This window comes from Podarcis muralis, chromosome 6, assembly GCF_964188315.1.
Source record: "Podarcis muralis chromosome 6, rPodMur119.hap1.1, whole genome shotgun sequence".
NCBI lineage: Eukaryota > Metazoa > Chordata > Lepidosauria > Squamata > Lacertidae > Podarcis > Podarcis muralis.
In genome coordinates this window covers 70,383,241-70,406,347 of record NC_135660.1, presented here as the reverse complement: position 1 = coordinate 70,406,347, position 23,107 = coordinate 70,383,241, and the positions used below count along the sequence as shown (strand labels likewise).

The 23,107-nt window shown below is 43.4% G+C and overlaps 1 long non-coding RNA gene across 1 annotated transcript in view; it reads left to right on the top strand.

Annotated features, from left to right (window-relative positions):
- Nucleotides 1-19,497, top strand: part of LOC114597219 (uncharacterized) — a 60,366-nt gene extending 40,869 nt beyond the window's left edge. The window contains exon 3 of the long non-coding RNA XR_013393267.1: nucleotides 18,732-19,497. This is a non-coding gene — a long non-coding RNA (uncharacterized LOC114597219). The remainder of the gene's footprint in view (nucleotides 1-18,731) is intronic.
- The last annotated feature ends 3,610 nt before the right edge of the window (nucleotides 19,498-23,107 follow it).

The following is a 23,107-nucleotide window of genomic DNA, read 5'->3' as shown; positions in this document are numbered from 1 at the left end:
TATTTTTTAAAAAAGTATTATTAGTGGATACCCTACAGGACCTGAACCATGTGTACTTTCCCCTTTTGCAACTTTTTTTTCTTTAACTTAGCTTACAGGGTTGCTGGGTGAAACAAATGAGAGTCGTGGACCTGTGCAACGCCTCTATTTTTCCCATGTTAATCAGACAGCACGTTTTTTAAAAAACCAATACATGGTGAATTAATAACCATTTTGAAAACTCATGGAAGGAAAGCACCTATTCAGGACACACACAGGAAGACATGCTTCTTAAAGGATGGTGCCTGCCTCCTGTAACTTATGGAGCATCCTCTAAAAACAAGGATTTTGATGTTGTTGTTTCACATATCAGCCACTCTATCGTGTGACACAGTTGCTGGGAAACAAAGACAAACATTTGGGCTGTGCTTGACTTCCTCTACTGCCTGTGTGCTTCAACTGATGGGGGTTTTATGATGGCAGCATGATTAGAAATAGAGAATTGATTACTTCATTGCACTTAGTCATGGGTTTCCACCCCAGAATAAAAGATGCCGTGATCATCTCTTACGATCTCTTCCTGCCATCACTTCCTCCATCTCTTTTGATATGGCATAGTCCTCACATAGGGGACTGTACTACTTGAATGGCACAAGGGGAGCTGTGTGCACGAAACACTGGCAAACTTAAGTTAGTGAGCTTGCTAGTTTTTAAATGGCCCTCTAACATTTTGTTAAACAGAGGTGACAATTGTACTGCACAAATAGTAACTTGGGAGAAGAGGAATAACAGTACCGGCCTACAGAGTCATGGAGTCATTTGGTATATTCTGTTTCAGAGTTGTTTGGAGTGCAGCAGATTTACATGGCACAGCCTGCTTACTATAGCCATGCAGCCATGCAGCTATTACAGCAGCGCTAGTTGCGATGCTCAGAACAGGTGGTCACGTTGCTTGGGCAACTGCAATGACAGAAGGCCTTTCAGTTTGAGGACACTGCTGCTGCTGCTTTTCTTTTTTGAAAGGAGGAGAAAGGGCTGAAGAAAGTCTGAATGAGGCATAGCTGCTATTGTAGAACAAATACCTTCTAAGGAACCATCAGCTTTTCTTGCTTGCTCTCTTCTTGGTCCTGGGGTCCACACCCTCCCCAACCTGATCAGGAATCCAGGTGTACTAACATAGCAAACGGGAAGGGAGCGTTGACAACAGGACCAAGCAGGGAACAGGCTGGAGAAGCGGCTGCTGGCTAATCTTTTGCTGCACAGGAAGAGTTAAAGGTTACTTGTTTTTTATTCTGTCATCTTTCTTGTTGGTAACAGTATGGTCCTACCTATTTGCTTCAAGATTTCAGAGGTTCACGCACTGCCTCAAAAACCTGCCCCACCTATTTGACCAGAGGCAAGAAATATGTTTGTACAGTGGTACTTCAGGTTAAGTATTGAATTCGTTCCCGAGGTCCGTACTTAACCTGAAACTGTTCTTAACCTGAAGCACCACTTTAGTTAATGGGGCCTCCCACTGCCGCCGTGCCGCCGGAGCCCAATTTCCGTTCTCATCCTGAAGCAAAGTTCTTAACCTGAAGCACTATTTCTGGGTTAGCGGAGTCTTTAACCTGAAGCGTATGTAACCTGAAGCGTATGTAACCTGAGGTACCACTGTACTCATTTCCATGGGAAACAAAACCTCTCTCAAACCACTTTCAGCTCTCATAAAACTACTGTCTGCCTTAAAGTCTTTCTTTCTGATGGCAACAGCTGCCATGGACTATTGTGGCTATTAACATTTTTCAGGGCAGTAGAGATTCCGTATTCTTAACAGCACAGTCTTTTCAAGACATGCATAAAATGGGAATTTGCTGTTTTTAGAAGGCTTGTGCTACCCTCTTCCTTTACTGAAGTCAGTAGATCTTCTCTTCTCGAATGAATTTGATGGGCCACCCGCTACTAAATGTCACAAAGAGGAAATAACGTTTACACTACGGTGAACAAAACTTAAATTCAAGGGTTTTCTACCCTTGTAACTCTCCCTGGCAGGGGAACAAGGGAGGTGGAGAGGCTGCTGCATATGGCAAACTACCGGCTATTTCTTATACAAACGTATAATCAAATGCCAAATTTGCCAAACAAAAACAAAAAAAACCCACACACCTGTTTTCCCTGAAGTCATCTTCCCCCATTTAGGCCCAAAATACATGGTTTTGTTTTGTTTTGTTTTATAAAAAGCATGCTTAAACTGGCTACTGAAGAAAGAAGTGCTGTTTACACCTCACTTAAGATTGAGTTTTGCTAACATGAGATTGCCTTTGGTTAACAAGCACCCAAACCCAAGCTCAGACACTGCTGGGGGTTTTTTTGTAGGAAGGGGGGAAGGGATTATATGTACAAATATATGCAGCTATATGTATAAAAGAGTCAAGAGCCATGTTGTACTATATTTCTGTTCACACAATTTCATAAGAATATTCCTATACTGTATACCTATTTTATAGGTAAAGGTAAAGGTAAAGGTACCCCTGCCCGTATGGGCCAGTCTTGACAGACTCTGGGGTTGTGAGCCCATCTCACTCAAGAGGCCAGGGGCCAGCGCTGTCCGGAGACACTTCCGGGTCACGTGGCCAGCGTGGCGAGCCAGAGCCGCACACGGAAACGCCGTTTACCTTCCCGCTAGTAAGCGGTCCCTATTTATCTACTTGCACCCGAGAGTGCTTTCGAACTGCTAGGTTGGCAGGCGCTGGGACCAAGCAATGGGAGCGCACCCCGCCGCGGGGATTCGAACCGCCGACCATGCGATCGGCAAGTCCTAGGCGCTGAGGTTTTACCCACAGCGCCACCCGCGTCCCGCCTATTTTATAGTTATAAACAAAGCTGTAAGCATGTTCTGGATAATTTGGGAAATTTGGAATGAAACTGTGTTATGCATATAATATACAAGAATTGTTCACATCTTTAGCAAAATTGGGGAAAATCCTTATTTCTTGTCAAGGCGAAGGGTCGAAGCAGGAATTAAAGAAATCCATGTGAATTTCTTGAATTTTCAAAAAATTCCATCTCTACTGCAATCCAATATATTAGACACACACATTCTTTATTAAGGTCCAAAGACCCACAAGAAACAGTTTCAAAGCAAGATGCAGCAGAAATACAGGGTAAAGATTATAAGGCAGTCACTAAGTTTTATCTGGAGCATGTTGGTTTCTAGGTCTTATTACCTCTGAGACAAACTTAGCCACGGCCAGGGTATTATCCTCTGACTTATCTTCAAAAAGATACTTGAGACAGAAGGTTTCAGATTTCGCCAGTAAGTTTACCAATAAGGGTTTGATTAATTTATCCCTGGCTTGTTTATACTGGCAACGGTGTAGTAAGATATGCTTCATACAGTCCACATCCTGAGAAAGTAAACAGAGCCTATACTGATAGGGTATTCTGGCCAGTCTGCCATTTAGTACTTCAGATGAAAATACATTTAATCTGGCTTTGGTAAACGGTCAACAATAGTTAGGTACTGAAAGATTCGTAAGATATGAAGGTAACTGAAAATCATGTCCATATTGAATCCCAGTTGCAAATGGTCCACAGGTTACATAAGATCGAGATCGAAGATCGCTCTATGAAATGTCATTTAACCTCTGCTTCAGGGATTTAAGGGCAGTATCATAACCCAGATGATATAAAAAGGATGGTGAAAGTCCAATCGAGGAGGCTTTTTGGGCCATAGTTTTTGACCAGGAGCTGATAGACTCCTTGTTGGTTAAATGTACAAGTAATCCCTTCCCCAGGCCAAATACTGAAATCTTTAGCCAATATTTCAAGGCAGCCCATCACGCTTTGGTGAAAAGCCGACATTCACCTGTTTCCAGAAATAGAATTGAATTAGGAACACAATTTGTAACCTGAAGTAGGGACCGAAGGAATTTTGCCTGGAACCCATCTAACTTAGGAAATAGACCATTTGAAGAATAAAGGAGTTGGGGAAACGATTTTGCATATATTACAGAAGTTTGATTTCAAAGGGACAGAGGAAACATTTGTACAGTTGTACCTCGGCTCCCAAATGCCTTGGGAGTCGAATGTTCTGGCTCCCGAACAATCAAAAACCGGAAGTGAGTGTTCCAGTTTTCGAATGTTCTTTTGGAAGCTGAACATCTGACAGGGCTTCCGCGGCTTCTGATTGGCTGCAGGGTTGCCAATCAGAAGCTGAATTTTGGAAGTCGAATGTTTCAGAAGTTGAACGGACTTCCAGAACAAATTCTGTTAGACTTCCAAGGTACAACTATATTATGATGAACATTGAGAAATACCGTATTTACTCAAGTCTAATGTGTCATCAAATCTAATGTGCACCTCAATTTTCAGAACCTTGAAACCAAAAAAGGTATTTGCTGACGAATGTAAACCTTAATTTTCGCAATGTAATTTGGCCAAAAAAGGTGTGCATTAGATTTGAGTAAATACAGTACAATGCATTTGTTAAAAACAAAGCTACATGTTAATGTTTTGTGCAATACAGTGGTACCTCAGGTTGAGAACTTTGCCCTAGGATGAGAACGGAAATCGTGCAGCAGGAGGCCCCATTGGCTAAAGTGGTACCTCAGGTTAAGAACAGACCTCCGGAACGAATTAAGTTCATACAACGAGGTACCACTGTATAAACATATTTTAATTTTGATAAAATGTTTACCTATGTGTATGATTTTTATTGATGAACATGCATGTGTGAACCATACCTTGATCTAAAACAATGAATTAAAGATCAGGGATGAAGTTGTTGGTAACATTAACGGCTCAAGAGACAGTAGTGATGGTCTCTGGAATTGCCATCCTCTGCTCACTTTTTATGGAGAATCCAGATAATGTCACTGAAGTCCAGTGTTTTCTGCGTTGACAGCCTGTTCCCCACCACTCTGACCTGATTTTTGATTATTTTCCCCCAAATAAAATGTATTAATAACATCAGCTGGTCTTATTGGATCACTTTTTAGCAGGCTCCTTGTATCTTTTATTTAAACAATTCCTGTTTGAAGGTTGAGCCTTTTTTCAGCTTCCCGTTGACTACAGCTAAATTAGTGATTCATGTCCTTTAAAATAAGATTTCCACTCAAACACTGGGCTGTATAAAAGGAGGGTGACAGTACTAAGCTCAGGTGGGTCGAGGAACTACTCTGAATTTTGCCCTCTATGATTGCATGTGCCTCATCCCTTGGGGCAGAAGCTATTTTCACCTGAAATCTAGTAGCATGCATCACTTGGACAGAAGCATTCACTATATTAGGCTACAAGATCCTATCCTAGAGCTTTAACATGGCAAGAATCACTTTGGGCAGTTCATACACTGGGGCACAAGAATAAGTGACAGTGCTGGCCTTAGGCTAAGTGGTAATCTACCACTTAGTTGAAACAGGCCAGGACTCTGCTTCGCTTTTCAGATGAAAGAGGTGCCAAAGAAAGTATTTCAAGACATCATGTGATGAAGGAAGGAAATCAGGAAGGCCGGTTTCAGCATCTTGTGTTCATCTGGGTAAAGGAGTTGATTCTTCCTAAACAGACTGTTTCCGCGGCGCAATGGCAGGGAGCCTAGGAATCTGCTCCAGGAGAACCAGAAGATGCTGGAAAATCAGGAATCACAGGAATAAATATGGAAATGGCCAACCGGAAGTCCGTTCATTTGACTCACACTTCGTGATGCTAATGCCAGAGGCCCCTCACAGCTCTTTAATGAGTAAAAGAGACTTGCCAAAGCCACTCCCTTCCCCTCAAAACTGAAGCACTATTTGGATCACATTGTGTGTGAATGTGTCAAGCTCACCCATAGTTCAAAGTCACCAATAAGCCAAGGATGTGAACATGGAAGTACAGTAGTTCTATCTATGGGCCACCTCCGAAAGCAGCAACATGCAAAACATATCACCATAACCTTGGGGGATACTGTGGATAATATTCTTCGAACCGCTAACCCCCGTAGATCTATTAGCAGGTTTGGAGTTTATGTTTTTGGTACGGACTATTAAATACCAAGTGACCCCATAGGGATTGGCTGTCTTCCTTCGGTGCCGTTGGCTGCTCAAAGCTGAACAGCAAGTTTCCATACCATTCAGTTCATCACATCAGACTGGAATCCTCCACCTTCCTATTAACTGAATACCTTTGCCGCATATTTAATGGTCTACTATTTTTATGCCATTCTGGATTTAGGAAGTGCCCCTTTACCCAAAAACATACATTTGGAGCTTTCACTCTAGTAGAGAACAGAAGGTGCTAGGGAGCAGGGAGGAAGCAGAACAAAGGGAGCACATTAAGCTCTGGCTCCCTTGCAGGATTTGGCTCACCCTTTCCGGACAATGAATGCACAGGGGAGGAAGGGGTGGTGTCACAGAGCCAGGCTCTCCCCACACCTGCCAATCTATATGCATTATTTGTAACAGGGCCCCCCGTGGAGGCTTTTTTCTTTTGCAAACCCTATCCAGCTCTCTACACAGGTTCGGTTGTGGGGAGAGTGATATCATTGTGGAAAACTGTTCCTGACTGATACTGTTGTGTGTGCATAGGCTCTCTTCTGACATCCGTTGTATGTCTCTAGGCCTGGTGCCTTCTTGGTAGTGGTGCCTGCCCTGTGGAACACACTCCCACCAAATGTCAAGGAAATAAACCACTATCTGACTTTTAGACGACATCTGAAGGCAGCCTTGTTTAGGGAAGTTTTTAATGTTTGAAGTTTTATTCTGTTTTTAGTCCTCTGTTGGGAGCCGCCCAGAGTGGCTGGGGAAACCCAGTCAGATGGGCGGGATATAAATACAGTGGACGCTCAGGTTGTGAACGTGATCAGTGCAGGATGTACGTTCGCAACCCGCAGCGGCGCGTCTGTGCAAAGCACAATTTAGCGCTTCTGCGCATGCGTGACTGCTGAAACCCGGAAGTAACCCATTCTGGTACTTCCGGGTTTCGGCGGTCCGCAACCTGAAGCATCTGTAACTCGAGGTATGACTGTAATAAAGTTGTTGTTGTTAATATTATTATTTGTTGGCACAATGGCACTCTCCCACTTCACAGACACACCGCCAGGCAACACACCTTCCTTGAACCACCTGTAAAGGCTTTTCCCAATTCCTGAGGCAGCCCTCTCTCTTTCAGACGTTACAATGAATGTGTGTAGATTTGGGACACAGCCTGTTGCTGCATTGCTGCACCCCCAGTACTGAATGAGCATACCCAGTATCTGAAAATGACTCCATTTGCAGGGTTTTAGGGTTTTTTAATGAAGTAAACGGATGCCCCTCCTGCTCACAGTAGATATACAAATACGGGTAATATTTGCGCTGCTTAAAGAAACATTCACTTAATAGTGTTACAAGCGAAGCGTCTACAAGAAGCTATTTCTTCACTTGGATTCTTAGAACTGAGTTAATTCCCAACAGAGCAGTTTCAGTTAACTTCTCTGCCTCCCAGTGCATAAAGCAGCCTATTGAAAAGCATAAATGATCAGGAGCTCAGAGCAAGACTGGTACTTGGTTTTGAAAACCCTGCTTAGATTATCTTCACAGCGATGGGTATTGAAAAGAGCCCTGCATCCATTTATGCATTTTAAAAGTCTCTGCTAGCTGACGTTCACTTAACTATTCTGATGGAATGTGCGATTGTGTGACGGCTGCTCTTTCGGTTTCCTGAGCTTACGGCTTCCATTAATCAGTTTCCACCCAGACAGCAAAGCTTTCCATGTCGTGTCCAGGGTCTGTAACTGCCAAGATGTGAACATGTCAATATATTTGAGGAACTGGGGTGGAGGGGTGAAATAAAATATGCAAATCCCTTTACATAGCTTCAAACATGCTTTTCAGATTCATTTCTTTCTGAACTCTCGGTTTCTGAATGCAGAAACTTTACCAAAGCCTCCGAGAAGACCATAAGGTTAAACTAGACATGACAGCAACAGAATTGTGTGTTTAAACCTGGATATGTCACAACCACATAAAATCCAGGGGAGCTTAGTAGTCTGGGCTGTCTGAAAACCAGAATGCATTTCCATGATATATTTTTTGATGCAAAATCTCAAAAAAGGAGAATTTTAGAGCTATTTTTTAGGAAATTGGCTGTCATGTTTACAAGGGTCAAATACCAGCTACGTCCGGGAAATTCAAAACATATGGCAACCCTAAGCAAATGTCTTCCAAAAAATCAAGTACAGTATTGTGATGAGAAATCCTTTTCTTTCCATTCTTCCCAAGCTATGCTCTCTTTGACATCAGTGTACGGTATAAATTGCATCTTGCACGCAATTATCTGGCATGATTTCAACCTTATGCAATTGAAAGCCGGTCGGTCAAAATCCCACAAATTAATTGTGTGCAAGGTGGAGATCTTAGAATCTACTTTTGCGCCAGGTTTTCCTGGCATGGAAACAGCTTTTCAACTCCCTGCCTTACTTACCAGGCTTTGGGATGGTCTCGCGAGATCTGGCAGGGCCACCTGAGTTCCCACAATATATTGTGAGAACTCAGCCATGAGGCCATCCCAGAGCCTGGTAAGCAAGCTCTCTGCCTTACCTGGAAGGTAAGGATGATTGTGCAGGGCGATTCCAGGGGGGTGGTATGTATCTTTGCCTATATGTGCCATTCCAGAAATATAACCCCCATGCAAGACATAGTAGTAGTAGTAGTAGAAAAGCAACTGTGATATGGAACTATGTAAGCCTCGCATGGTCAATTCACATTTCTGGCGTATCTGCATGCAGCTTTTACAGATGTTGATTTTTATATGTGACTATGCTTCAGAAAGTATCATGTATCAGTCCAGCCGTGTTTTTTCCCCAATTAGATGTCAAGCTGAGGTCATATACACACATGTGCATTAGAAATCTTGTGACATTTGAAATATCTTCCTCAAGGCAAAGGGGTCCTCAGTGTGTTGGCCAAATTCCAACATGAGTAATGAAGAATTTATCTACCAAAATGCTTCGTATGGCTGGAGCAAGGCATGACATTCTTTCACATAAAGTTGACAAAACTCCTGTTTGCTACCAGGCCTCCCTACAGCCTGGTAGCTGACAGGGCACCAAGACTCCATTAGCCTACCCTTTGTCCAAAGTCTCCTTGAACCATATATCTGATTCTGTAGTGTAGATGAGAACTAATGTGCCCGGTTTGAGTTAAAGGAGTGTGCAATGCTGAAAAACAGGGTTTTGGGGGGTTGCCGGGTGGGGAGTAACAGTTTAGCAGAGGTGCTAACAAGTTCCTGCAGAGAGAACTCTGAAGATTGCACTGATACGGCCTTGAATCTAGCACTGCTTGTCTGTGTGCTTGCTTCTGTGCCCCAATAAATATATGTTTATAAATAGATCGTTACAAAAATATCTTTATTCCTTTCTCTCTGCCCTGTAAAGACTGTTGGGAACAGGGAAGTAGTGCGTGGAAACAATATAATTACTGTCCACTGCTAAATAATTATCACCACCTATTCCAGAAAAGTTGACACATCAAAAACAGTGCAGGTACTCTGAAAATAATGCCAACAGCTAAGTCAGCTGTGAAAATTTAATGAGGGAACAAGTGGAAAAGATGCACTATAGAATCTCATACGGAAGTCATACACTGACAAATATTGATGTTTCAGTCCAAAAAGAGCAGGTGTGAGGTATTTGAGAGAATAAGTTCTGCTCCTCCAGCATATAGAACAAGTGGATAAGCATGACAACGTCATGCTCAAGGATGTTTCCAATCACAGTTGAAAGCGATGAAGTTGAATGAGACAGTAAAGCAACTTAGGTACACCCTGGTCTATCCAGGGATGTAGCTACTCAATGAGTAGAGCTCCTACACAGCTCCTGGAAGGCCTGTAGTTGGAGAGCAGCTGTAGCTGCTGACCGTGAAATCGGCTGACATGAAAACTACTGTGGTGAGAAAATGGACATGTGGAGCCATAATTGCTGTGTTAAATGCTTCTACAAGTCTCCACGTATTGCCAGATTTGAGATTCTGACATTCTGAAAAATGGAAGTGGTTATTATTATTTTTGAAAAAAGAATCACGTGAGGAACATAACATGATCCAGTCCCTTGGAGAGAATCAATCACTTGAAGGAAGCAGATGTTCACCGCTGGTAAACAGAGCCAGGAAAAGACGTTTCAAATAATTAGGTGCCTGAATAAAAATTCTAGGCACCTAGAGGACCAGGTGCCTGAGATTTTTTCCAGCCGAACTTCCGTATTTGTATATTTGAACTTAAAATAAAAAGTAGGAACTAGGTGCAGCAGTAGAAAGTTTACCTTAAATTAAATCTATTTTTAAAAGCTTCCTCTTATCAGTCTCCCTCTGCAATAATCTTTATTAAAGAATGTAATGCCTAACATGCTCTCTCTCTCTCTCTCTTTCTCTATCTCAGTTACCTTCTTTAGTGCTGGATCAAAACTCCTCATTTACATGCTTGCTGTCTGGGTAAGGGAGGCAGAATTAAAAGTAATAAATGGCCTATTGTTAGCTGAAACAGAGAGAGTCTCTGTGCACCTTTTAACACTTCCCTCTTCGGATAAGCTGCTCCCAGCTGACGCTCAGCTTTCTGACACAGCTAATGTTCACTGAGATTTGAGATGTTTGGTTGGAGGGAAAGTGAAATGCAGCATATTTTCTCCCAAGAAGAAGTTGGTCAGTGTAACCAATGCACTAATGCAGACTGAAACTTCTTTACATGATTCAAAATTCATCGGGCTGGGGCAGGAAGATGAATAACATAACATAACACAGCTACCCATTCCTTTCCATCACGGAGTACAAGGGGAGAACTTAAGATGATGCTGTTTCGCGGGGGCAGCCTTGGTTTTCGCATAGCATTATCAGTCCTGCTCTTAAAATATACAAAGAGGAGCAAGATGTCATGGACTGGCTAGATGCAGAGGAGTGGTGGAAGGTACCAGCTGGAGAACCCCCAAGGGAAGAAGACTCAGAGCCAGAGAGAGAAGATGGAGCAGACTGGGAAGAGGTTTCAGAAGCTGAAGAGGTAACAGGGTTTAGTGAGTGGGAGGTGTCTGTGGCAGAGAGCAGCCCAGTGGCAGAAGCAGAGGCAGGAGAGGAGGGGAACCAAGAGGCAGAGCTGAGTCAGGCAGGTGAGGAAGCCAAGTGGTCTCCCTCTCATGCTGCAACCAGCTCCCCTCGCCCCTGGTCTCCCAGAACCAGAAGAGGTATGAAAAGGGTGGAGCACAGACAGGCACAGAGACAGTGCCTCAGCTTGCTTGGGAAGGACCCTGGGGAGGAGATTTAAGGAGCTGTGGTAAGGTGGGGAACTTCAGTCCTCTCAACTGCCTCAGAGAAGTGAGTTCTACTGGCAAGAGTTGCTGTGCTCTCTAGGCATGGCCTCTGGAGCTGTCTTGTTTCTCTGAATAATGAGTTAACCTCACTGAAGCCGTGTGAGTTACTGCTGACCTGCTCCCGGCACCCACAGCTGTCACAACTAATGCCAGTGGTGAAGAATGCCAGTGGCCTAGCATGGTCTTCTCTCGTCTTGAGTGTGCCTAGACTGGAAGCTTACGCTTAGTGCCATTTCCCAGTACTCTGGGCTCAGAACTTTTCATTTGCAAGACAATTATAGCCCATTGAGACTAATTTCCTCTTTCTTGCAGCTGTGTGCTCTCACCATCCCACCTAATGAGGATCATTATAAATTAGCATATCTTGCCTTCTCTGTGGGGAATACATGTGCCTGGAATACTTTCTTCTGGAGGAATAAGAAAATGAAGAGTGTAGAGTTGATTTTTTTAAAATAAAGCAAGGTTTAAAAGAGGGAGGATGAGTCAGCCAACCAGCTGCTAAGGATGACTGCAAATATTAGCCCATTTATCTGTGCCTGTATCTAGGGGCCACCCTACAAGAAAGGAAGTACCTTTCATTACGCAGGTGACTAAGGAAACTCTGTGGAAGCATGAAGTCACATTTTCCCAAAATGACTCAGTGTTCAGCAAAATAACTCTGTGAAGTGAGAAAAACCATGGTCGTAGAATTATTTAATTGATTCACACTCCTTTTCTCCACCATCCACCTCTTTTTTATGTCTGAAAGCAGAGAAAGATGAAAACACAGTGGAAAATGATACACAGCTATGACTGCTCTGCTCCAACAAACTGTTCTTGCTCCCTGGAATTTGCCCGCGATGACAGGCTCCATGCAGCTTGTGTATTAATTAGCTGCAAGTAATAGGATCAGACCTGGTATCAAACAGAGAGAGCAGACTTTCCACTTTGGGAGAAGCCAAATTTGCCCCACATTTAAACAGGGGGTGACCTGGCTTAGCCTCTGGATAGAGAGGGATGATCTCCTGCCTATCAAAAGCACTTCTCTATACTGAACATGAATGCTGTCCTTTCTCAGCCACTCACAGTATGGCAGACAGCACTACGGGGGGGGGGGGGTGTAGATTATGTTATGTTGTCTACAGTGCCGCTGCAGCAGCAAGGACTGCACAGTGCCGTTCAGTCTAGCCCAACCTCACCCGAACACAGCTGGGGAGGCAGTGAACTAGAGGCAAAGTGTAACTGTGCATAGCAGTCCAGATGCAGCCTTTCAAAATAGGCATAATTTTGGCAAGGAGGGCACAAAATAGAGGAACGTAGAAAGCTGCATTAGCAGATTTTTGGTTCAGCATTGTCTGCACTCTCAGGATTTCAGGCAGGGGTCTCACCCAACCCTAGCCGGGAATTGAACCTGGAACCTTCTGCATACAAGGCAGAAGGTTCTACCACTGAGCTACATACAGACCAGGCAGCATAAGCATCTGAGGAAGGCTCCCACCACCTTTTCCCTCCCTATAGGAATGAGCATGATGTGAGCCTCCAGGCTACAGCCCTTCCTGCAGACAGAGAGACCAGGAAGCATCAACATCTGGGTCAGGATTTCCCCACATTTCCTCCTCTGTAGGAATGACTATGACGTGATCCACTCACTCCCCAGACACTGCACCTGGGGCATTCACGAAAATAAATATAAAGTTTGGAAAGCCCTACATTAAAGAATTCACTATTCATTAGAAGAATTTTGAGAAAGCCACAAAAAAGTAAAAACAACCAAGACAGCAGACATCTAATTAACAGAGCAACTGGCTGGGCTATTTATATCATTGTTGGCTGCATATGATCAATTACCTGCAGTGGGGCTACAGGCAAGGAATAAGATGAAGGGCATGGTTTGCCTGTCTAGGCACAAAGGAAACTGCTGCTCCAGCCTGAGGGGACTGTCAAGGTTGCCTTGGGCATGGAGCATGTGCTGTGGTGTGTGAAACTAGCGCAGGCTGAGTTCCAATATGGACACTTCTCTTTGCAGAAAGAAAGAGAAACCTAGACAGCCTCTTCCAAGTTCTCAATTATCATTGTCCTGCCCTGCCCAAATATGTGGCCCTGGTTTCATATGTCCTTACCTAGTATTCTTTTGGCGACAAAAGCATACCCATGCAAAAGCATTGCTAACCAAACCAGTACAGCTCTGTCCCTAAAAAAGTATCTTTCATGATGACAGCCAAGGCAGCAAACTACAGGGTGAGTCTTGGCCCCGTGGAACATGTGTACTCTGTACCCACAGGGCCTCTTTTAAAGGACTCACCCTGTACATACCCAATGAGAGAGTGTGTATCAACAGCTAAAATGGTTTCAAATGCTCAGAATGCTCCTTTCGCTTAAACCAAGAGGGATAACTTTACAAACCATTATCACAATAGGGATGCAACGAAATGGAAGTTATGCTGGGTTATGATCCCATGCACAGCTACCTGGGAGTAATCCACATTACACATGGTGGAATACAGTAAGCAACTATTGCAGTTTTACCACATGAAAATGCTCTCTGCTTCAAAATGTTTGTGGGTTTTTTTTTTAGGATATCCATATAGCAAAGTTATACGACAACTTTAGACAAGCAGTATTTTTGTATGGCACTCAATGAACATGAAAGCAGAAAGCATGGCATCATCACGAAGCCATAAGACGTTTCACGTTATCAGCCCTTGAAGCCACCACAGGTTGTGTTGATAGCACTGTCTCTAGCAGCAGCACCCTATCCCCAAAATTCAACAAAGAACCAATGGTAGACTGGGCACTGTTCTCTGGCTTGCCATCCATGCTGGTACCAAACTGAAGGATGCTCAGAATGCTTGCTTGCCTGGAGACAGAGCTCACTCTGCATGGGGAAACTGAGGAAGCAGGTGTCAAAAAGCCAGAGGGGGGGGAGGAGTGGTGACTCCCCCCACCCCCAACTGGCAGTCAGCCCTGAATATTTCTTCATCACATCCTGTGACTAAAGGAAGCAAAATTGTGCAAAATAAGCAAATGTGTGCACAAAATAAGCAAATTAATGTATTATTGCAGGATTCAGTTTCTATTGACATAGAACTGGGCTGCCTAGGTACAAAATTTGGATTTTCCAACACATGCACCCCAAACTGCTGCAATCAGGGGTTCAGAGCAGCATCAGAAAATGCTTGTGTGAATTGACCAAAAAGGGAGATCTAACACATTATGTCAGGAACACCCGCTTATGAATCATTACCAGTAGAATCCTATGCACATCTGGTTAGAGTAGGCTGCGGAGTCCAGCCTAAGGCTGCAATCATATGCACACCTACTTGGAAGAAAGCCCCACTGTGATTAGTGGGACTTATTCCTAAGCAAACATGCATACAATTGGGCTGCATCAGAAAACTGGTGAGAAAACATCAAACTAGACGTACGGTCATAAAAGGAAAAATGTACTGTTGGCTACATAGCAATTCTCTGCTTATGTGATATTTAGTTGTAATCTGTTTGCTTTATAGTCTCATTCCACTGCACATATATTTCTGGCTTTTATTCTTTTATACTGAACTGTGTAGGAATTTTCTAAGGTACTGCAAATGTATTAGACGCCCAGTCAATGGTGGGAGTGGTGAAATATGCAGCATGGCCTAACTTGCCTTTCTGATACAGGAATTTTCAAATGTGTAGATAAAGGGTATTCTGGGGTTATTACAAAAACCCTTAACTCTGCATTTAGAAAGCCCTTTCCCTGTTGCTATTCCTAGGGGCATGGGGCATTTGGCAGAGTGGTCTTTCTCATCCGAAATGCACTATGTGTCCCAAAACAGTCTGTTACTTTCTTCTCTTAACTTTCTGACAGAGCCACCCACTGTTCATGCTAATGATGTTCATGTTCAGTGGTGGTCAGATGTGCATGCTTGCAGACACCCGGGACGTCATAAAGACTAGAAAGATGTTCACCAAGCGATGAGTATGTTTGAAATCTGTAGCCTATCTCAACTTCCCACTTCCAGTTTTTCAAACATGCAAACAGAGAGAGATGGCTGGTCCAAGGGTTGGAGATTCCACAAGGGTCCTTAACTAGGCACTGAGAGAAGGTTCTTCTTACTGCTGTTCCTGGGTGAATGCAGCATCTGTTAGGTTTTGGCTCTGGTGAAAGGTCTGCAATTTCCCAAAGCCAGTCTATTACCTTTTCATCCTACTCATCTTTCAGTCAGGATCTAACTCAGCCCACAGCAGTGAAGCAGTTCATGCCTGGAACTTTGCTTTCATTCTTGTGTATATTATTCGTATTTTTTATATGTTTAGAGAAAGCTGTAATTACACAATTTAAAGCCCTTTCGTCCATTTTTCTCTGCCAAGAAGCCAACGCAGCTTTTGTTTGTTTTTCCTTTGTGCATCTGCAATCATTCTGCAAGCCCAATGGAGTACAGCAATGAAGAGGATGCAAGCAGGCTGACAGTGCAATCCTATGTGCGTTCACTCAGAAGAAACTTCCAGAGTTTTCAATGGGGTTCAGTTCCAAGGAAGAGCGCATAGGACTGCGGCCTCAATCCAAACTCAACATAACTGACTTTTAAGTAGATGTGCACAGGATTTTACTGTTAATGTTACAAGCCCATTTCAACTGAAATCTCTGGTGGACTTGGCAGGGTGGCATTAAGGATCAACTAGACCACACAGAGGCACAGAAAGAAAATATAATTAAAAAGCAAAAAAGAAGAGATTAGTGTTTCCTTGCCTAAGTTAAGCTCTTCTTTCCTGCAACAGCTGTCTGAAGGAAAAGTCATCATAACCCTGAAGGGACAGTAAAGGAGAGGCTTAATGCCAAAGCTTCTTAAAATGAAAACGAACTACTGCTTGCCTCAAAACGATCCTCACAAATATTTTTTTTAAAAAACCACATGCATAAATAATGTGGACATTCTATGCCTCCCTCTTCAACCCACTTCTACCAGAATGAGTCTGGAAAAAGAAGATGTTCCCTTTCACAAAAACCAAAACAAAATCGCCTTGGGAAGAAATCTATTCATATGTGGATTCCTGGTGAGTCATCTGAGTACTTGGACTTGGGATAATATCCACAAGTGATGAGTAGGGAGACAGAAAGAGGCAGCAAGTAGATTTGAGCCCTGATTGTGTGATGGCTGCCTGGAACCAAGAGTATGTTACCCTAGATCAGCCGGGATGCAGTAGCGTCACTCAGTAGGGCTGATATCCTACCCCAATGCAATACATATAATGCAACATCCTTTCCTTGAAAAAGCAGTGACCTCACATTCTATTCTTGTGCCCCCACTTTCCCACAAAGAACCCTTGTAAGCGTAGTACTCCAGGACTGGCGCTAATCAGAAAGAGGGAGAGATGAAACAGTAATCTCTTCACCCGTGCTACACATTCAGAAACTGAAAGAATTGGGAAGAAAAAGCCACACAGATATCCTACAACTGTAAAATCGATAACTCTGCTCTGGCATTTTCTTTTCGCTATCTCTCTGAAGTTCAAGGAAGGTCATCTTCAGGGTCATGCTTGTTTATTTTCCCCAGAGACCACCTCTTTAACTTCCTTGTCAAAATCCACTGGAGGTGGAAGACTCCTTTTTTATTTTTCGCTCACAACCCACTGGAGAACACCACCACATCATTACACACCTCTGCTCAGAATGGCGCATCTGACAAAAAACATTGTACCTAATGTTGAGGGGGGCACCATTTTCCCCCTACAAAAACTCTCACAAGAGCAATTCTACATGCATGGAGTAGTCCATGCTCAATGAGGGTTTTCCCCATGAAACTAACCCCCATCTTGCCACTTGCGAATGGTGCAGTGTGTTTTTTCTTAATCGTTTTGACCCAACTTTAAACTCTGCTTTTTGCCAGCTTTACTCCTCTATTCACACTAATACCTAGCTAGCAATGATTTTCTCTTCTCCTTCCCACCACCACGTGTTTTGGTTTTACAATCCCCTGCCACCAGCCCCCCCCAAAAAAAAACACTGGCACATTCATCCAATTAAATTTCATTCAGAACCTTTTTTAAAAAACACAGATACGTTTAAAAAAAGAACTTGAGATACAGCTTGGCAGGAGGGGAGAATGACTCTGTGACTTGCCACAAGGACTAACCGGTCAGCGTTACACAGAGCAGACTGAAGAGGCAGGAGAGTGTGGCTTTGGGCCTATCACAAAGGCCAGCCAATCAGCGCTCTGCATAATTGGGCTTCTCCTGGAAAAAGAAGTGGTTGCTTCCAGCTTGATTCTCTGAGGAAGGTTATCTGTTTAACAAGAGAGAGAGAGAGAGAGAGAGAGAGAGAGAGAGAGAGAGAGAGAGAACGAGAACTAAGTGCATTTTCCCTGTGGGCTCATCACTCATGCTATGTATACCTAAATGGCACCCTTAGAGATTACACAGCAGACCTCAGCCTGGAGGTGGTGTTAAGTGAAAAACATGATGTCTTACATGCCATGGTCTGCAGACCACCAGGAATGGCTGGGAAACTTATTGCTAAGCCGTGAGTTCTCCCAAGAGCAGGAGGCTTTGGCCTTAGAATTCCTGCCGTTAAAGACAACAGAGGTGCATCTGGCTGCTGCTCCTCTGCTTCCTCCTACAGCAAAATACAATGTTGGCTTGCTCTGTTCACACTCTTCCCTGCTGTGCCTTTAGGGCATGTTCAAAACCACAAACCTACATCTGCGTCTCAACAAACTGTTTTTCCAGGTTGGGATATTCTGGTTTCAAACACTGTGTTGCTTTTTGGGGGGGATATTATTTTTATAAAACAAATTCCTTCTCTCCCTATACTGTAAAATATGTGCCCACAGATTGCTACTCAGCTGTTATGGGAAAGGGGTGGGGGAGTGAAACATGCCCCTTTTGACTTGATTTTTTTCCCACCCTCCCTTACAACCGAGAGCCCAGAGAAGCCACTGAATGGGACGCCTGTTCCTTCAAGCTAATTTGGAATCTGCGTTTGCTTCTGTTTTACCACCTTAAAGCAGCTAGTGTGCTCAGTTTCCCCACCACCACCCCAAGGCAGCTCTTGGGAGGCAAGGAAGTGCTAAGAAAGAATTCCTTCATGTAAATCAATCCATTGTCATATTCCTGGTGAACGCTGAATATCTCAGCATCTGGGGGTGAACATTTCCAGGAAAGCTTGCTCCATTTCCAGTCCAAGCATCAAATCGAGTTTGTAAAAGTTACCAGGAAAAATAATTGTTTTTTCAACATTCACTTTGGGAACCATAAATCTCCCCAATTAGTAGGTGGGAAAGGCACCATGAGGGAGCAAGGGCTTACCCAATAGTTTCCCTGCCCACCACCGGGACTCTAAGGTAGGATGAAACGCTGCAGTTTACATATACACAACACCCTATTCTCCGGTTTGAATGAGGGATTTATGTGGATAATGCTTCTGAATACTAACAGGAATTATCCACAGAAGTCCTCACATGCTCTCTCTGAAGAATATGCCCATGTGTCTGTCTCTCCATCCCAGAATTTGGCTGCAGCGATCAACTGTGTCAACAGAAGTCACAGCTTCCAATCACAGTGGCTGAGATCCAAGCTGGAAGAGAAATACCATGGATGAAATTTACGTGAACCTGCCTCTGCCAGCCCTGAAGCCTCCCAGGAACATTCAGATCCAGAATGATGCCCAGGCTCATTTTTTTCACCACTGAGTGATTTTGTGGAGGATGGAAGGAGAACTTTCCACACCTAAAGGTAGAAGGTTGGCCTGAAGGATGAGGTCATTGCTGGATATTTCTGAGCAAGTCCCCTTTTCCAGGGTCTGGCACATTCTGGACAGTAGCTAATTGTCTAGGTGACAACATCATGTCCCTTTTCAAAAACAAAAACACAAAGCCACCTTTGAATTACACTTGCGGATTAATATATACATGGAACAGCCATCCAAATTATTTTCTTTCTTTTTTTACCAGAGAATACTTGTTATTACTGGTATCACTTCTAAATGGTAGAACGTTTCACTGTTGTCTTCACAATAACCCTGGTAAGCAGGAGAAGCTCAGACACAAGGCTTTCTTCAGATCTTTCCAATGTAGGACACTCCTACATCTAAATCCAGCAACCTATGCAATGCGTCATGGCGGCTCTTTTATTTCTATGTACACCGCTGCTATCCCTCAAAAATCAATAAATTACAAATTAAAACCACATAGTCAAGAAAAGCCTGGTGTAGCCTGTTGTTGAGGCCACAGCCTGCCAGCTAAGGAATGAATCAATAAACAGGCAGTTAAGCAGATGAGAACAACATGGGGTTTTTTGGGGGGGGGGGGGTTTGAAGGAGAAGCAGAGATGTGTAGGACCGGATATCAGTGTGAAATCAGAACGGCATTTGTCATGACTCTAATGGCAGGATATAGTTTCAAATTCTCTGTCTTCCTCCCTCAGGACAGAATACGATCACTAATGGCATGTCCTCCTGGAGGCTTCTGGGTAGTGTGAGAAGCAGCACCTCCAAAATAAGAAGTGTGATTTTGCACACTCACATTACTCCTCCTTGTGTGCAGATTGCCTTGCAACTAGCTCATAACACCCTGAATCCAAAGAGTGGAAAGGCAGGCATTTGTATGGACTGAGCAAAATTATTATGAGTTTTGTAGCAATCAGGTATGCCTTTAAAAACTGACGTCCTCATTGAGATCAGGGTGAAAATATATGAACTGAGACCACAGTGCGAACGTAGGTGTATGATTGAAGCACTTTCCTTTGAAGCGTTAATATCATAATTGGAAGAAAATTAGTACATGAGCTGGCAACGTGAATTACAGTCTTTCTCTAATGTGACAAGAAAAGAGTCCATAACTCGCTTAATCTACAAATCTACATATGTTTCTTTGTGAAGGAGCAGGGTCGGGAGAGCTGTTAACTGCATGTGCTGCTGCTATCTTCCCTCCTTTCATTTCATGTGCTGTGTCCTCTTCCTTAATTTCTTGTGGAAAGCTAGAACCTCTTTAAAGAGGAGCTAACCATCTGGCAATTGATTTGGGCAAATGTTCTCCCCAACATCCCTCATCCAAACTTCCAAACTTCTCACCTTGCCCTCTACTCCTTCAGTGCCACAGTCTTTTGCATTTTGAAAATTGGTTAAAGGTAAAGGGACCCCTGACCATTAGATCCAGTCGTGGCCGACTCTGGGGTTGCGGCGCTCATCTCGCTTTATTGGCCGAGGGAGCCAGCGTACAGCTTCCGGGTCATGTGGCCAGCATGACTAAGCCGCTTCTAGCGAACCAGAGCAGCGCACAGAAACAGTGTTTACCTTCCTGCTGGAGCGGTACCTATTTATCTACTTGCACTTTGACGTTCTTTTGAACTGCTAGGTTGGTTAGGCGCAGACAAATCCCACCACTGCAAATTTCTAATGCTAATTTCTATCCGGAGGGCAAATATTAAGTCACCACTGAGCTTGATCAATCATAGCTATGTAGGAATTCCATAGGAACATCTCAGAGCACTTCACCCCCTTCTTTTTTGCTCTCAAATGATGGCATTAAGTGCAGAGGTGACAAGCTTTCCTAGAGCAAATGCATTGGGCATTTTTTGTTTTAAGTGGCCCTCAATCCTGGGAAGCGTATTCTCATGCATACAAGAAAGGTATGTGCAAAAATGTGGGCCAAGACTAGTGCCAAGGCAGTGAGGAGGAAACTGGGCTGAAATGACAAGAAATTCAACAAGAGGAGCTAGTACAGGCACACCCTAACCATCCTTTGTTCCCATCAGCTTTCAAAGCGTGAGCCTTCCTTTTCACTCCAATGAATGTCTTCCCTTATTTAGTCAATTAAAGATCATTGTTACAGGAGACCCTCATCTGGCAAAAGCCTATCATATGCTGTAGTCCTCTAGTCCAAACAAAGGCTTTATCGTGCCTTTGCGCCTGTCATTTCCTACCACCACTATTGCTTCTATTGAAATCTGCTGGCAATTTACATTATGTATGCGGTTTTGGTTTTAATGAAGCGTTTCTTTTTCAGACAAAGCATCTGAAAAGCTTGTCTGTAGAAAACGCATATTGTATTCCGAAGTTGGAAAATAAAGAACTTCAACCTTACCGTTTGGAAGGCCCATAGGGACTGCTAACATTGCTACCAAATGTATAATTGCTTACAGAGATGAACTATAGAATTTGCTTGGATTTCTCACCTTCAGTTAAGTCTGACTTATCCCTTATCTCTTAGCAGCATCATATGATAAAACCCATTGAGTGTGAACCATGTCTATTTTATATTTTCCCACACAACATACACTAACATTTAATGAACTGATAATGCTGAAGATGATGAAGATGGGGACAGTAATGGTGTAGCAGCTTTAGGCTGCATACACACCAGACCTTTAAAGTACATTCAAAAACATCCCCCATTAATTCTGAGAACTGTAAGTCTCTTTGGGTTGTCTTGGAGTGACTAACAAATTTACTAAACAACAACAATAATAGCTTGCAACTCACAAACCACAATTCCCAGCACCCTTAACAAGGCAGGGGGTGAAAATGTATTTTGAATGAGCTGGTATGGGTGCAGCCATAGGGTTGGATTAGGACCTGGGAGAACAGGGTTCAAATCCCCACTCAGTCATGAAGCTCACTGGGTGACCTTGGGCCAGTCACTGTCTCTCAGCCTGACCTACCTCACAGGGTTGTTATGTGGGTAAAATGGAGAGGGGGAGAACCATGTACTCAAGCTCCCTAGAGAAAAAGTGGGGTGTAAATGTAACAAATACATTTGGATGTTGTCTTCTATGTCTTTTGCAGAAGAACTTCCGTCTAGTGGCTATGGCTATGACTATCAGTAAAAGTTGTGTGTGCAGAATTCAGCTTCCTAAACAAATTAACCAGGAGAAAAGTAAGTTTCTGTACTTTGGCACTTACGAAGTTATACTTGAAAACGTGTGGCCAATGCCCAGAGAAACTGCAGAAACCAAAGGATTGCAGAACAAAACTTCCAGTGGTCAGGAATGAGGCTGCTACTCTTCCATGACTAGGCAGAAACACTATAACCTATCCTTCCCACCCACTATAAAGCAAAATGTGCAAAATCACACCGAATAAGAGGAGTTATGCCATTATGGTATATTTGCAAAATGAGTGTGTCACAGGATTAATTTTTTGCTAAGAAATTTGGGTTACATTGATGCAGGATTCTGATTTAAGTGCAGAATTTACACAGACCTGATCTGTTCTACTTGGATTTCTCTGATTATTTTTTTCATCATCTCTTGCGATTTCATCCTGCCAAACATACTGGATTATGTCTTAAATGCAGAAGGTCTGTGGGGTCGGGTATCACTTCAGAGTAAAAAAAGGGCAACGAAAGGTCTTGTTCTTGGAAATTCTGGCAACGGATACCATTTTACTCTTATGATATGATTCTGGTAATCTCCGCAGATACTTCCCATTCGCTTTTCAGATCAGTGCATCAGATACCCACAAGACAGATGGCATTCATGCACCACAATAACTCCCCTGCAGTCCACACAGCAGTTTAGGTACCTTGCAAGTTTGGTGGGCAGAACGATGAACCTGCGCACTTTCACCTCTGAGAACTTGGTTAACTCCCTGCCCAGAAATAAAACGCATGTGAGACTGTTCCCGTCCCCATCCCCCCCAGTGACTGCACCACTTTAGAAAACAGGTGCGGGGCTGTCATGTTTAAATGCTTCTCCATGTCAATAACTTTATACAAACAGAAAGCTTTGATTTGAGGAAGAAAATTGTATGCCAACTTTCTCTCTTTAACATGATTGTCCTTAACGCTCAGGAAGTTTCTGCTGCAAGGGAATACATCTCCAGTATTATTTAGTGGTAATGTGATGGAAGGACTGTACCACATGCCTCCGGTATTATGTAGTGAT